Source organism: Triturus cristatus, chromosome 1_1 (genome assembly GCF_964204655.1).
Source record: "Triturus cristatus chromosome 1_1, aTriCri1.1, whole genome shotgun sequence".
NCBI classification, from domain to species: Eukaryota; Metazoa; Chordata; class Amphibia; order Caudata; family Salamandridae; genus Triturus; species Triturus cristatus.
In genome coordinates this window covers 705,084,501-705,097,249 of record NC_140579.1, presented here as the reverse complement: position 1 = coordinate 705,097,249, position 12,749 = coordinate 705,084,501, and the positions used below count along the sequence as shown (strand labels likewise).

General features: G+C 50.3%; 1 long non-coding RNA gene across 1 annotated transcript in view; it reads right to left on the bottom strand.

Annotated features, from left to right (window-relative positions):
* The window catches only part of LOC146870927 (uncharacterized), an 88,472-nt gene extending 76,737 nt beyond the window's left edge, over positions 1 to 11,735 (bottom strand). Inside the window, exon 1 of the long non-coding RNA XR_014979834.1 lies at positions 11,608 to 11,735. This is a non-coding gene — a long non-coding RNA (uncharacterized LOC146870927). The remainder of the gene's footprint in view (positions 1 to 11,607) is intronic.
* Positions 11,736 to 12,749: the final 1,014 nt, after the last annotated feature.

Here is a 12,749-nt window from a genome sequence, read left to right as displayed (position 1 = left end):
TTGGGGGAAGACACCCTGGTCTGGAGAGCGGGTGGGACGCCCCCACTGCCTGCGCTCCCGCTCTCCGAGGGTCTCAACGTCAGCCCTCTTGGTTGCAATGTTGTCTCTTTTTGACTTTCTTTAGGTGGGGGCGGATAGCTCCTGTGTTTGATGTTTATGGGGTTTTGTTGAGTTTTTGGGAAGGGGATCCTGGGGATGGGGAGGGGGGGCGGCGAGGTGGATGGGTGGGTGTGGGGCGGGGAGGATCCAGTGGTGGTAGCATGGAGTGGCTGCGAGGACGGCTTTGTGGGCTGCGGCCAGTGGGGGCTCTGGGGAGGAGACCTGAGAGGGTAGAGGGGGTCACCCGGGATTGGCAGGGAGGGAGTGACGCTTGCTTTAGAGGGGACCCTGGTCCTGGGGTGGGTGGAGGAGGAGAGAGGTGCTACTGTAAGGGTCGCTGCCCTGGCTGTGTGGGGGCTGACGGTCGCCTTCGGAGAGATGGTGTACGGTGGTTGACGAGCTGTGGTTCGGGGGTGCGGTGTGGGCTCACTTCTGATGTGGCCTTTCTAGCTGGGTTGGGTCCCGGGGACGGGAGCACTGCTTGGGCTGTGACTGACTTGAGAGAGCTGAGAGTTGGGAGACGTGAAGCATGCCTGTTACCCTAGGCACTTGGAATGTGAAGGGGTTGAATTTGCCTCAGAAGCGCCAAAAGGTTTGGAAGTATGTCCTTGACCATCACCTGGATGTGGTGGGTCTCCAGGAGACCCACCTGGCTCGGCGAGATGAAGGCCGGCTGAAGCATAAGCGGTTCCCCCTTATATATAAGTCTTCTGCGATCTCTAAACATAGGGGAGTGGCTCTGCTGTTCCGCTCGACTCTCCACTTCCAGCCCTTGGGAGTCTGAAGCGACAAGGAGGGTAGATGGCTCCTGGTTAAGGGGGTGCTCCGCGGGAGGACTTGCTCCTTCCTTGTGCTGTACGCTCCCAACGTGGGGCAAAATAGATTCCTCTTGAACTTACTGCGCACGGTCAAGGATTTTGTAGAGGGGGCGCTCTTCGTTATGGGGGACTTCAATCTAGTTTGGGATCCGGACTTGGACTGCTCCCACTGCCGTCGAGCTGAGACTGGTGTCTTTTCTGCTGAGTTGCGCCGGCGGATCGAGGAATTGGGGTTGCTAGATGGGTGGCGCTCCTTGCGCCCCCTCGCTCGGGACTACACTTTCTTCTCTCATGTCCACCAATCGTACTCCCGCCTAGACCATCTTTTTTACAGCCAATCCCTCCGGGGCTCCGTAAGTGAGGCCCGGATTTTTCCCCTCTCTGTCTCTGACCATAGCCTGTTTGCCCTGGGACTACAGTGGGCGCCGGTGGGGGAGGTTCCGCGCAGGTGGTACTTTCCGGCCTCCCTGGTGCGTGACGATTCTTCTTGCAAGGAGCTCCAGGTGGCGATTCGGGACTTTTTTGACCTTAACCCGGTGCACGACACATCTGTTTTCACTACCTGGGACGCCTTTAAGGCATCCGTGAGGGGTAGTTGCATAGCTATTAATGCGGCACTTAATAGATTACGGAGAACGGAGCGCGAGGCTTTAGAGGCGGAACTGGCGGTGCTGGAGCGTACGCATAAGGATAAACCCTCCAGACAAACGTGGCGCCCTCTCACGGCTCTCCGGGGCAAGTTACGGGCTCACTACAACAATAGGTCGGAGTTTACCCTCCTGAAGCTCCGTCATCTCTCCTATGCCCAGGGGAACAAAGTAGGGAAACACTTAGCCCGCCAGCTGCGTCGTAAGCGTGAACGGGATTACATTGGCGGTATTCGAGACGCAACGGGTGCGCTAAACCACTGCGATGCGGCCAAGGCTGCACGCTTTGGCGAGTTTTATGCGGCGCTCTACGCGGGGGACGCCCTGGATCCCGCTGCCCAAGGAGACTACCTGCGCGCTCTCCCGCTCCCTCAGGTATCTGCGGCCTGGAATGAGCTGCTCTCCGCTCCCATCACTGGGGAGGAGGTGCTGGGGGCCATCAAGGCCCTGAAGCCTCACAAGGCTCCACGGGCGGACGGATTTACGGCCATCTTTTATCAAACCTTTGCCGCTGACATCAGTGACTTCTTAGTCCATCTGTTTAATGCAATGGCTGAGTCGGGGGTATCCTCGGCCTCTATGGCGGAGGCAGTCATTTCAGTCATCCCTAAGCCCGGTAAGGACCCCGCTGTCTGTTCCTCATACAGGCCGATCGCCCTGCTCAATATCGACGCCAAACTCTACTCTTCCATTCTTGCGTCCCGCCTGCAGGATCTGATGCCAGTGCTAGTCCACCCGGATCAATCGGGGTTCATTAAGGGGCGCCAAACCCATGACAACATTAGGAGGGTGATTCACCTCATCGAGAAGGCCAACCGCTTTCACATTCCGGCTATATTACTAGGCCTGGATGCCGAGAAGGCGTTTGATCGGGTGGACTGGCGGTTCCTCTTCCGTACCTTGGAAGCGTTTGGGTTCTCGGACAGATTCCTCACCATGCTTCGGGCCAACTATAACGAGCCCCGTTCACGTGTCGCGGTCAATGGCTACTTCTCACCTTTCTTCCCGCACACGCGGGGCACGAGGCAGGGGTGTCCGCTCTCTCCCTTGCTGTTCGCTCTGAGTATTGAACCGTTGGCGCTGGCGATACGGGAACACCCGGACATCCGAGGCATACCCTTTATGGGCGAACAGCATAAGATCTCCTTGTTCGCGGACGACGTCCTGCTTTCGCTTGCGGACCCGGCGCAATCTCTCCCCCCACGTGCAAATGGCACTGGCGAGTTTTGAAGCGGTGGCGGGTTTTAAGGTGAATTACGACAAATCTTACATCCTTAATCTCACACTCGCTATAATTCGGCCAACTTCCCCCCTCTCCTGGCAGCGTTACGGGCTGATTTGGACCGCTGGAAGCCGTTATTCATCTCCTGGCTGGGTAGGATACATGCGATTAAAATGACGCTCTTGCCCAAGCATTTATACCTATTTCAGGCGCTCCCGATTGTCTTGGACACTGATTTCTTTTGCCGCGTAAAGTCTCTAATGCTCCGATTCATATGGCAGGGGGGGCCAGCTACATTTTCTTTTGCCACTCTCCGACGCCCTTGGGGAGAGGGTGGGGTGGGCCTCCCTGACTTGCACCTCTACTACAAAGCTGCGCAGTTGCGGGTCTTGGTGGAGTGGACCCAGCCGCTCTCAGAGAAGCACTGGCTCCACATGGACAGGAGTGTGGCGGGGCGTACGATCTGGGACCTGGTATGGAAACCCAAGGGAGACAGGCCCCAGAATGCGTACATCAGCACGCCTACCGCCACCACCCTTAAGGTCTGGGATTCAGTCTCCGGGGATGAGCGCTGGACTACGTTCCCGTCACCTTTTACTTCCATACATTTCAACCCGGCCTTCCCGCCGGCGCTCCAGGAGGGCCCGTTTGACGCATGGAGAAGCGGGGGCTGTCTCGCCCTTACGCATTTGTTCCATGGCTCTGCCCCGCTCACCTTTGCCAATTGTGGTCGGGATTATGGGGTTCCTCAGACAGAGCGGTTCCGCCACGCCCAACTGTTGCACTGGGCTTTGTCCCCACCGGTTCGTGAGGCGGCAATTAGGCCGCCCACCCCGTTTGAGGCCTTCCTCTCCCACGCCTCGACGATGCGCGGTACCATCTCCTTTATATATGGCCATCTCTTGGCCACCGTTCTTTCGCCGCGGCCGCACTATATGGGTTTTTGGGAGGACGTCCTGGGGAGGGCTGTGGCGGATGAAGAATGGGCTCATCTGTGGCGTGACTTGACCAGCCATAATCATTCCATGGAGCTGCGCGAGGCACACCTCAAGACTATGATGGACTGGTACCTCTCTCCCGCCAAACTGCACCGCATTTTTCCTACCTCATCGGACAGGTGTTGGAAGGGCTGTGGCTTCTTGGGGGACTTCCGCCATATTTGTTGGGATTGCCCGGTCATCCGCCCTTACTGGCAGGAGATCCTGTCCCATATTAAGGAGATCCTGGGCTATCCCATCGCGGATTCTGTAGCTTCAGTGTTACTGGGCCTCCGGGATCCCCTTCTCAAACACCAGACACGCGCGGATAAAAAGATTCTTTGGCTGTACATAGGGGCGGCTAAGATCACTTTGGCGGCAGCTTGGAAAAAGAAGGAAGCCCCGGCGATTTCTTTGTGGCATGCGAGGTTGTGGAAATTGTTGTGCATGGAACGGATGGCTGATGTCTTTCTGGGGTCCTTTAAGAATTTCAGTTTCCGCTGGGGTCCTCTAGTGCGCTTTCTCTCTAGGGGGTTTCCGGCAGCGGTGTGTCCCTCTTCGATTGGAGCCCTTCACCTGTTCCAGGTGTAATTGTTGATTGGAGCTGCTCCCACGTACGACTGTGAGCTGCCACCACTGGGGAGGAGGGTGGGTGGGTCTGGGAGAGTTGGGGAGGTTGCGGGGCGGGGGGCTTTCTTTTTTTCTTCAGAGTTTAGTTTGGGCGAGGGCAGGCAGCGGAGGGGAATGCTGGATCTTTCCCAAATGCAGAGCTTGGCTCGATAATCTGATCTTCTCAGGGGCATGTTGCGGGACGGAGGCATAACCCTGTCATTGACATTTTCCTTGCTATAGCGGTCCTAGTTTGGAGTGCTTCCTAGCTGCATGGCGGACTGCCTTACCTGGTTGTTACACTGCTTGCTTGGTTGGCGTCCAGGCCTCCCCTCCTAATATGCGTCCCCCTGCGAGGGAAGTTGTGCGGAATTGTTGCCTGTGTTTCTTTTCTGTGTTTTTTATTAATAAAAACATCTTTTACAAAGAAAGTGGTATAAGAACCACGACTTGACTAGACACAGTGCCTAGAGCACGTAGAATCGCTGGTACCCCAAGGAACCACCCAAGGTAGTGACACAGGGGACCAACGGGGGACGCGTACAATGTGAGAACACAGCCGCGAGCTCCGTACAATCCTATGGGAAAGTGGCAGTTGGAATTTTAGAGTTTAAGGACACTTTGGAGAGGACTTGGAGCAAACCCTTTTAGACTTAGAAGGTTCTAAGGCCAGCACCTACGTGAGCACCGGAGTACTCGTGTTACCTAACCCAGGGAAGCCAGGTGCACAGGTGTCAAATGGTGTCAGGAATCTTCAATGTCATAAATGGACAGTTGCTGCAAAGTGCTGCTACCGTAGAAAGGAAAAGTGTCCGGTGTGATCCAAGCCTGAATCGAAGATGTGAAGAACCTGAAAGCAGAGGGGACAGAGTCTGGGTCAGTTGCCAGGGACCAGGGGCACGATAGACGAATGCCCACCCATGTTGGGTGTTTCAGGTGCGATGAGGTGAAGCTTGACTCCACTGCCACGGAGACCAGGAAGTGTCGACAATGGCCACAGTCTGCAGGTGAGCTGTCCCACGAAGGATGTCGAGTGCTGGCGGGTCAGTGTCCGGATTGGAGACCAATAAGCCTTGGCAACGGCAACCCACGCGGTGAGAGTAAAACTGCTTCGGTGTGGACCAGCAAGGTCCTGTGGACTCCCCAAGCGATGGAGAGTCAGGGCACATCTGTAGCAACGAGGTAAGCCCATTGAAAATCAAAGTACCCTTCTCAGGGACCCACAAGTCGACGGGCAAGGGATCGCGAAGGGACCTCGAGAGGAATCACTAAATACCAGCCCACGGGTCACTCGAGGAGTGTAGGCCAGTAATCTTCTGTGGAATCACTGCTCAGGGTCTGGACTACAAGTAGCCTAAAGCACAGCCTATGGGATCGCCAAGAAGCATATGCTGCTGCAAATGTGCATGGTGTCCAGAGGTTCAGGTTGCACGGTCCCCATGAAGGCTTTGGACCTCAGGAGTGCTGAGAGCACGGATCGGCCTCGGGGAAGCTTGGAAACCCACCTCCTGTGTTGCAAAGTCTTCGGAGTCCTTCAGGAGCTGCATAGTTGCAAACCGGACAGATGCGTCTTTGGTGCCTGCCTTGCAGGGGAGTAACTGCTTTACTCCAAGGGAGATTCTTCGGTCATCCAATGTTCTGTAGGTAGTAGAAGTTCTTGGATTCTGTAGCAGAGTTTCGTCCAGGTAAATCTAAAGTCCTCTAGTCAGGGGTTCCTGCTTTATACCCAAGGAAGGGGTGGGACAAACTCTGGGGACCCACCTATGGGAGGGTCAGGACAGAGGGGTGGCTACACCCATATCATTTGTCCAGTTTCGCGCCAGAGCAGGGGCTGGTAGCCCCTGCATCTGGTTTGAGCGGGACTATGCACAGGGACACCAAATGTGCCCCCAGTGCAGACATCAAAGCACTCTTGGAGTGCTCCCACCCAGCCCCAATAAACTAAAACCTGTCTGGGAGGTGGTCACACCTCCCTGTGACAGGAAACCTATTGTCCAGGCCTCCCCTGCTGGAGTTTCGTCCAGCAGCAGGAGGGCAGACTCGTGTCTGTGGCTGGCAGCATCCATTTTGTGATGCCAGGGTCTGTGAAGCTGGTACCGGGCGTACCGGTGAAGTCATGGTTCTCCCTCTAGTAGGGTGGAATCATACCTCCCTATGATTCCAAGGTGTTTGACACCAAACACGACATGTTTCCGTGCAGCCATCCCAAAGTTAGCATTTACCGCGAGGTTATAATGAACTTAAGAGTATATGGTTTGGCTGCATCACAAACAACCCCGGAATAAAGGTTCTGAAGGCTGCAGAGGGGCTCTGCTCATGCATGGGCACCCGCTCACATAAAACCCAGCACCCTGCCTCCAGGATTGATGAGGCCTGCCATAGGGGTGACTGATAGGTTTATATGTGCAGTGATATGGATAGATATAGGGAACCTATATCTGAGGAAGGGGTGCATACACCACCTTACACATGCTGCTGTAGCAGACCTGTTGTGTCATTTTAAATCGTCTCCTAGGGGTGGGATAATACATGCTGAAGCCCCTGAGAGGCCTCTGGGGTACCTATGCCCTAGGTCATGGATACTCACAAACTTTCTCTCGGGGGCCGAATTTAAAATGTGGTTTGTGGCCGAGGGCCGCACCGGTGGGGACGGGGTCATTGGGGGCGGGGTTATTGGGGGCGGAGTCATTGGGGGCGGGGCTAGAGGGGGGAAAATTCTCTGCCGTTTCAAAACATTACTAGACAATGCTGTATTTCCAAAGGAGATGTAACTACATGCAGCACATGTTTATAATAATTTTTTTATTAGCAGATAATAGCACTTAAGTGGGATTGCATGGCAATTTGCAGCAACCGGATATTCAGCACATGCCCAGTGCAGCAAAGGCTTCAGAGTCCCAAAAATAGGTATGTTAAAGACAAACACTACGAACTTATTTTACATTTCATGTCACCGATTAGTTTTCTGTAATCGGGTACCAAGTTGGAACCGGCAAGCCTTAAGAGCTGCTCCAGATGTATGTCTGTGAGCTTATTTCTGAGTTTGCTCTTCAACAGCCCCATTGTGGAAAATGAACATTCGCAAGCATATGTTGACCCAAACATACATAGTACCTTCTGGGCCACTGTAAAAAGAAGAGGAAACTTGTCAGGGGGCACAATTTTCCAGAATTCTTCTGGTGCTTGCCCCCAAAAAGATGCTTCGAGGGTTGAATTGTGCAGCATGTCAATGAACTCTAGTTCTGCTTGAGCCCTTTCCATGCCAATAAGGGCAACAACATCAAGATTTCATGCACTCACCATCCAGGGGTTTTCAACCAGCCTGAACAGAGGGGTGAGGGCTCTGAATTGCGAAAATCGCCGTTGGATCTCCGCAGAAATTTCCTCAAGACATGCACCAAGGTCGAGGTTTGCAAGAATTTCTTGTGCATCTGGAAACCTCTGCATCACAGCCCACAGTTTTGTAAAGTGGGTGAAGTCACTATCATCCAGTTGTGCTTTGAACAGCACAAGCTTACTTTCAAGAGCATAAATACCATTCATGAGGGAGCACACAAGCTGTTGTTTACCTTTTAGGGTCAAATTGAGAGCATTAAAATGTGTGAAAATATCTGAAAGTAAATGGAGCATAACAAGCCATTTCACATCCGTTAGTTCTGGGAATGATTGGCCTCTACTGTTCACAAAGAGTTCAGGAAGCAATGCGATGAACCGCTCCAGAACCTTCCCTTTGCTTAGCCAATGCACCTCAGTGTGCATAAATACGTCGGTATATTCCACTTCAGATTCCTGCAGCATTGTTTTAAAAAGTCTATGGTTCAGAGCTTTAGCACGGATAAAATTAACAATTTTCACTGCACCTTTTAGGACATTATTCAGTTCTCCATGCTTTAATTTTGCACACAACACTTCCTGGTGAATAATGCAGTGGTAGTCTACCACAGTCTGTCCTATGAGCTTCTTTTTAAGCATAGATACGAAGCCTCTGTCATGGCCTACCATGGCAGGAGCTCCATCCGTTGTTATGCTGACAAGAGTGTTCAGTGGTATGTCATTTGTTTTAAAGTAAATGCACATACTGTCCAGTACATCTTCTCTTGTGTGCCCTAGCAGTGGTAGAAGGCACAGGAGCTCTTCTTTGGGATGAAGCGATTGGTACAGATACCTCAGCCAAACTAATAACTGGGCCACATCGCCTATGTATGTGGACTCATCCATGGCAATGCTGAAGAACGGTGACTCTCTCACTGCTTTGATCACCTGCTCCTGGACGTTTTGTCCCATTGCTTCTATTCTGCGTGCAGACGTGGAATCCGATAGCTGCAATGCACTGATTTACTTTAAAATACTGCCTTTATTACTGTAGTTGTCAAATAAAATTTCGGCTGCTGAAAGGAAACATTGCTTGCTCAGCTCTGCATCTGAGAATGTTTTTTTATGTTTGGCAAGCAAGTAGCATATTTTGAAAGACGCTTCTGTTACAGCCTCAGATTCCTTCATCTGGCAAAGGAAGATCTTCTGCTGGGAAAGAAGAGCTTGCTTCAAAAATGCCACTTTTGCAGAACGCAGGTTTGAGTTCAGTGGGAAGTTCGCAGTGTATCCAGAGTGCCGCGTTTTGTAGTGCCGTTCCAGGTTATACCTCTTAAGAACATTTACTTTCTCTTTGCAAAGCAAACAGGTGGCTTTTTCTTTTGGACATTCTACAAACAAGTACTCTTCTTCCCATGCTTCCTGGAAGGTCCTGCGTTCGCTCTGTATCAATCTGGGTCGTTTGCAAGGCTTGGAAACTGGACTGTAGGCCATTGCGGAGCTCTCCAGCTAGTTTGTTACTATGCAACACGTAACAAGGACCAGGAATCTGAATTTCCACCGGATGACCAATGGACCGACACCGTCCCACGACCGATGGACCGACACGACCGATGGACCGACACGCCACACGACCGCTGGACAGACACCACGTCACGACCGATGGACCAACACCACTTTTCGCAATAGATCTGTGAGCAACAGCAAAGTAATGTTTTGTTTAAACATTGGTTTATGCATTAAATGTGTCACTCAATAGGGATTTGAAATAAATGGCATGCACACACAAGTATATACAAGCACAAGTTCACCCATAGGTATCTTGGCGCTGAATAACAGATGTTTATTGCTACCCAACTCATTTTATCGACCTTAGATGGATGAAAGGCACAACCCGCCAGGATTTGAACCTGTGACCATGAGATAAAACACAGGCCCCCGCTTCGAACGCATTAGTCCACTGCGCCACCAGACCCGGCCTGCACACAGTACAAGGATACAGAGTAGAAACACATATGGAAGGCGCTAATCTGGACAGCGCTATTTGGTGTGGAGCAGTTGTCAATCTGAAAGGCTCAGATACAATGGTCAGGCCTGTAGAGAGGGATGGGGAGGGGCCAGGTTTCAGGTGGGGGGTTAGTAGAGCGGGCGGAGAATCAGAGGGCGGGAATAACCAGAAGACTGGGCCAGTGGGTAAAGTCAGGTGTGGCCAGAAAGAGCAAAACATCCCAATTTTTTGCATTTGTTTGGTATTTCATTGCCCAGTTACAGCTTAATATGTTATATAATTCAACCAATGCAGTTTCTTAAATATCTCCAGCTAGCTGAAAGTAAAAACAAGGATGCAAGGCAAAGCTGCCACGACTTTAAGCCATGAAATATTCAAGGGCACGCACAAAGCTACCTTAAAACAGGATCAACCGAAGTGCACCCATCATCAATCAAGGACAATGCACGTCACAAAGAAAAGAGAGAAGTCCTATTAGTTAAAAAAAAACTGCGGGGAGAAGAAAAGCACCTTTTCACAAACAACTAAAATGTGACACAGCCCCTATCAGAAATAAGAGGAAAACAATAACTTCAGAAGCTTTGGATAGAAGCGCTAACCAGCCAAAGCAAGCATTAGCAAAGCCAAAAGGTCTAGCCTTGACAAGATAACACAGCAGCAGCTCACTACTATTACTGCAAGTAATGTCTGTGACACCACTCCCATTTCTCATATAAGAGTTCCTGTTTTGATCTAACATTATTACAACGGCATGTGAGACAGGCAGGGAGAAAGAGAGAGGATACTCACAGCCGGCATTACTACCACCGTCCCACCCAGACTCAATGCTTTTCTATTGTATTGAATTCCCGGTATAGCCAGTCCAGCCCTGAGTGACACAAGTGCACCATATAAGCAGCAATAAATATTTTATTGAAAAGTATCTAATTTAAGGCAATGACACAATTGACACAGCAGGATTATGGCTTTCAGTTATTGAACTCTCAGAAGGTTCATAACAGGAAAAAAACAGTAAAAGACTGCTCACAGACAGTAAATTAAATATAAGAACTGCGCACTTTAATGGTCGGGTTAATGGTAAACTGCTATTTCAGGTCAACAAGTATACAAATATTTGATTTATAACTGAATAATGACCAAATCAACAATGCCTTTATTATAGTATTCAGCTTGCAGAGTCACTGATGTTGACACACACAAGCAGGTAGAAAGTACATTCCTGTCAGCTGTCTTAGATCAAAATAAGAATATTTGGTCGTACCCTAGACGTAACGTTATTTCACTGCAGTCATTGAAATAGCAGACCTGAGAGGAGATGACATGTCCTTTAAATTCATGTGAGCTCTGCCGATATAATATCCCACCATCTGATGCCACTTTAAATTTTACCCCAATGATATCATAAGAAGTGATGTGACACATCTTTTGTGAACATTAGATGTGATTTTATCAAGATCAACATATCACCAAGCCGTGGAAGCCGCTGTTTTGCTATGAACAGGCAGAAGGCACCGAGTCCATTAAGGGGGACTTTAAGCATACCTAGAGGCTTCAGAAACTCGCGAACCAGCCTCAGCCCCGGAGAGATCACACAGAGGGGAGGGGGAAGGGGGGGGGGGGCAGCTTCAGAGGAGGACAGCGCGGCTCATGACGAGTGATTTGTTTTTTTCACAATAGGAACAGTAATGTTAGATCAGGAGAAAATTACTAATGGGCATGTTACAAAAGCAAACGTTACGTTACATGAGGCAACAGTGACAATTGTGCATGCGTCAAAAGCAAACAAAATACAACAATACGTTACAAAAGGAAAAGGTGACATGTTACAAGATATGATAATAATTATAATAATAGTGGTGATAAATTAAACATAATAGACAACAATGTCTGTGACCCATAGTACCGCCGTTACACTTACCTGCAGCTAAAGTGACGCTGAAGGTTTTCCGGCTGCAGTGAAGATTCCCCGGGGCTGCGGGCTGTGAGGACGTCGACGTCGTCACCACGGACACAGGAAGCTTCTTAAAAGGTCTATGCTCCACTGTATAGTCCATCCCCTGTAGGGAAATAGACCACCTTAAAAGTTAGGGGTTTTAACTTTTCATTTGTTTTAGCCATGAGAGGGGCTTATAGTCTGTCTGAACAATGAAGTGAGTGCCAAACAAGTATGTCCTCAACTTCTTCAGAGCCCAAACCACAGCAAAGGCCTCCCTCTCAATAGCTGACCAACGTTTCTCTCTGGGGGACAGCCTTCTGCTAATAAAAACTACTGGCTGATCCTGACCCTCATCATTCAATTGTGATAACACAGCCCCTACCCCCAACTCAGATGCATCTGTTTGAACAATTAATTATTTGGAGTAGTTAGGACTTTGCAGAATCGGAGCAGTGCACATGGCCTGCTTCAGGTCATCAAATTCCTTTTGACAGCTGATTGTCCACTGAACTTTCTTTGGCATTTTCTTAGAAGTCAAGTCATTCAAAGGGGTCACTATGGATCCATAACATTTGACAAATCTTCTATAGTACCCGCTCACGCCAAAGAAAGCTCTGACCTGAGTCTGGGTGGTTGGAGCAACCCAGTCCATTATGGTCTGGATTATGCTCTGCAATGTTTGAACCTGGCCTCCACCTACAAGGTGGCCCAGGTACATAACCTGCCTCTGCCCTATCTGGCACTTAGTGGCCTTGATAGTTAGGCCTGCTTTTTGCAGGGCCTCCAAAACATTTCTTAGGTGGACCAGGTGATCCTCCCAGGTGGAGAGAAAGACAGCAATATGATCTACATATGCTGCACAATAGGCTTCCAGGCCTGTAAGGACTTTATTCACCAACCTTTGAAAAGTGGCAGGTGCATTTTTCAAACCAAAGGGCATCACCACAAATTGGTAATGCCCACTAGGGGTAGAAAATGCTTTCTTTGGCTTTGCATCATCAGCTAGTCTGATCTGCCAGTAGCCAGCTGTCAGGTCAAATGTTCAGGAAACTTGGCTGAGGCCAAATTGTCTATAAGCTCATCTGCCCTAGGGATTGATTTGATTTGATTTAAAAATGTATAAA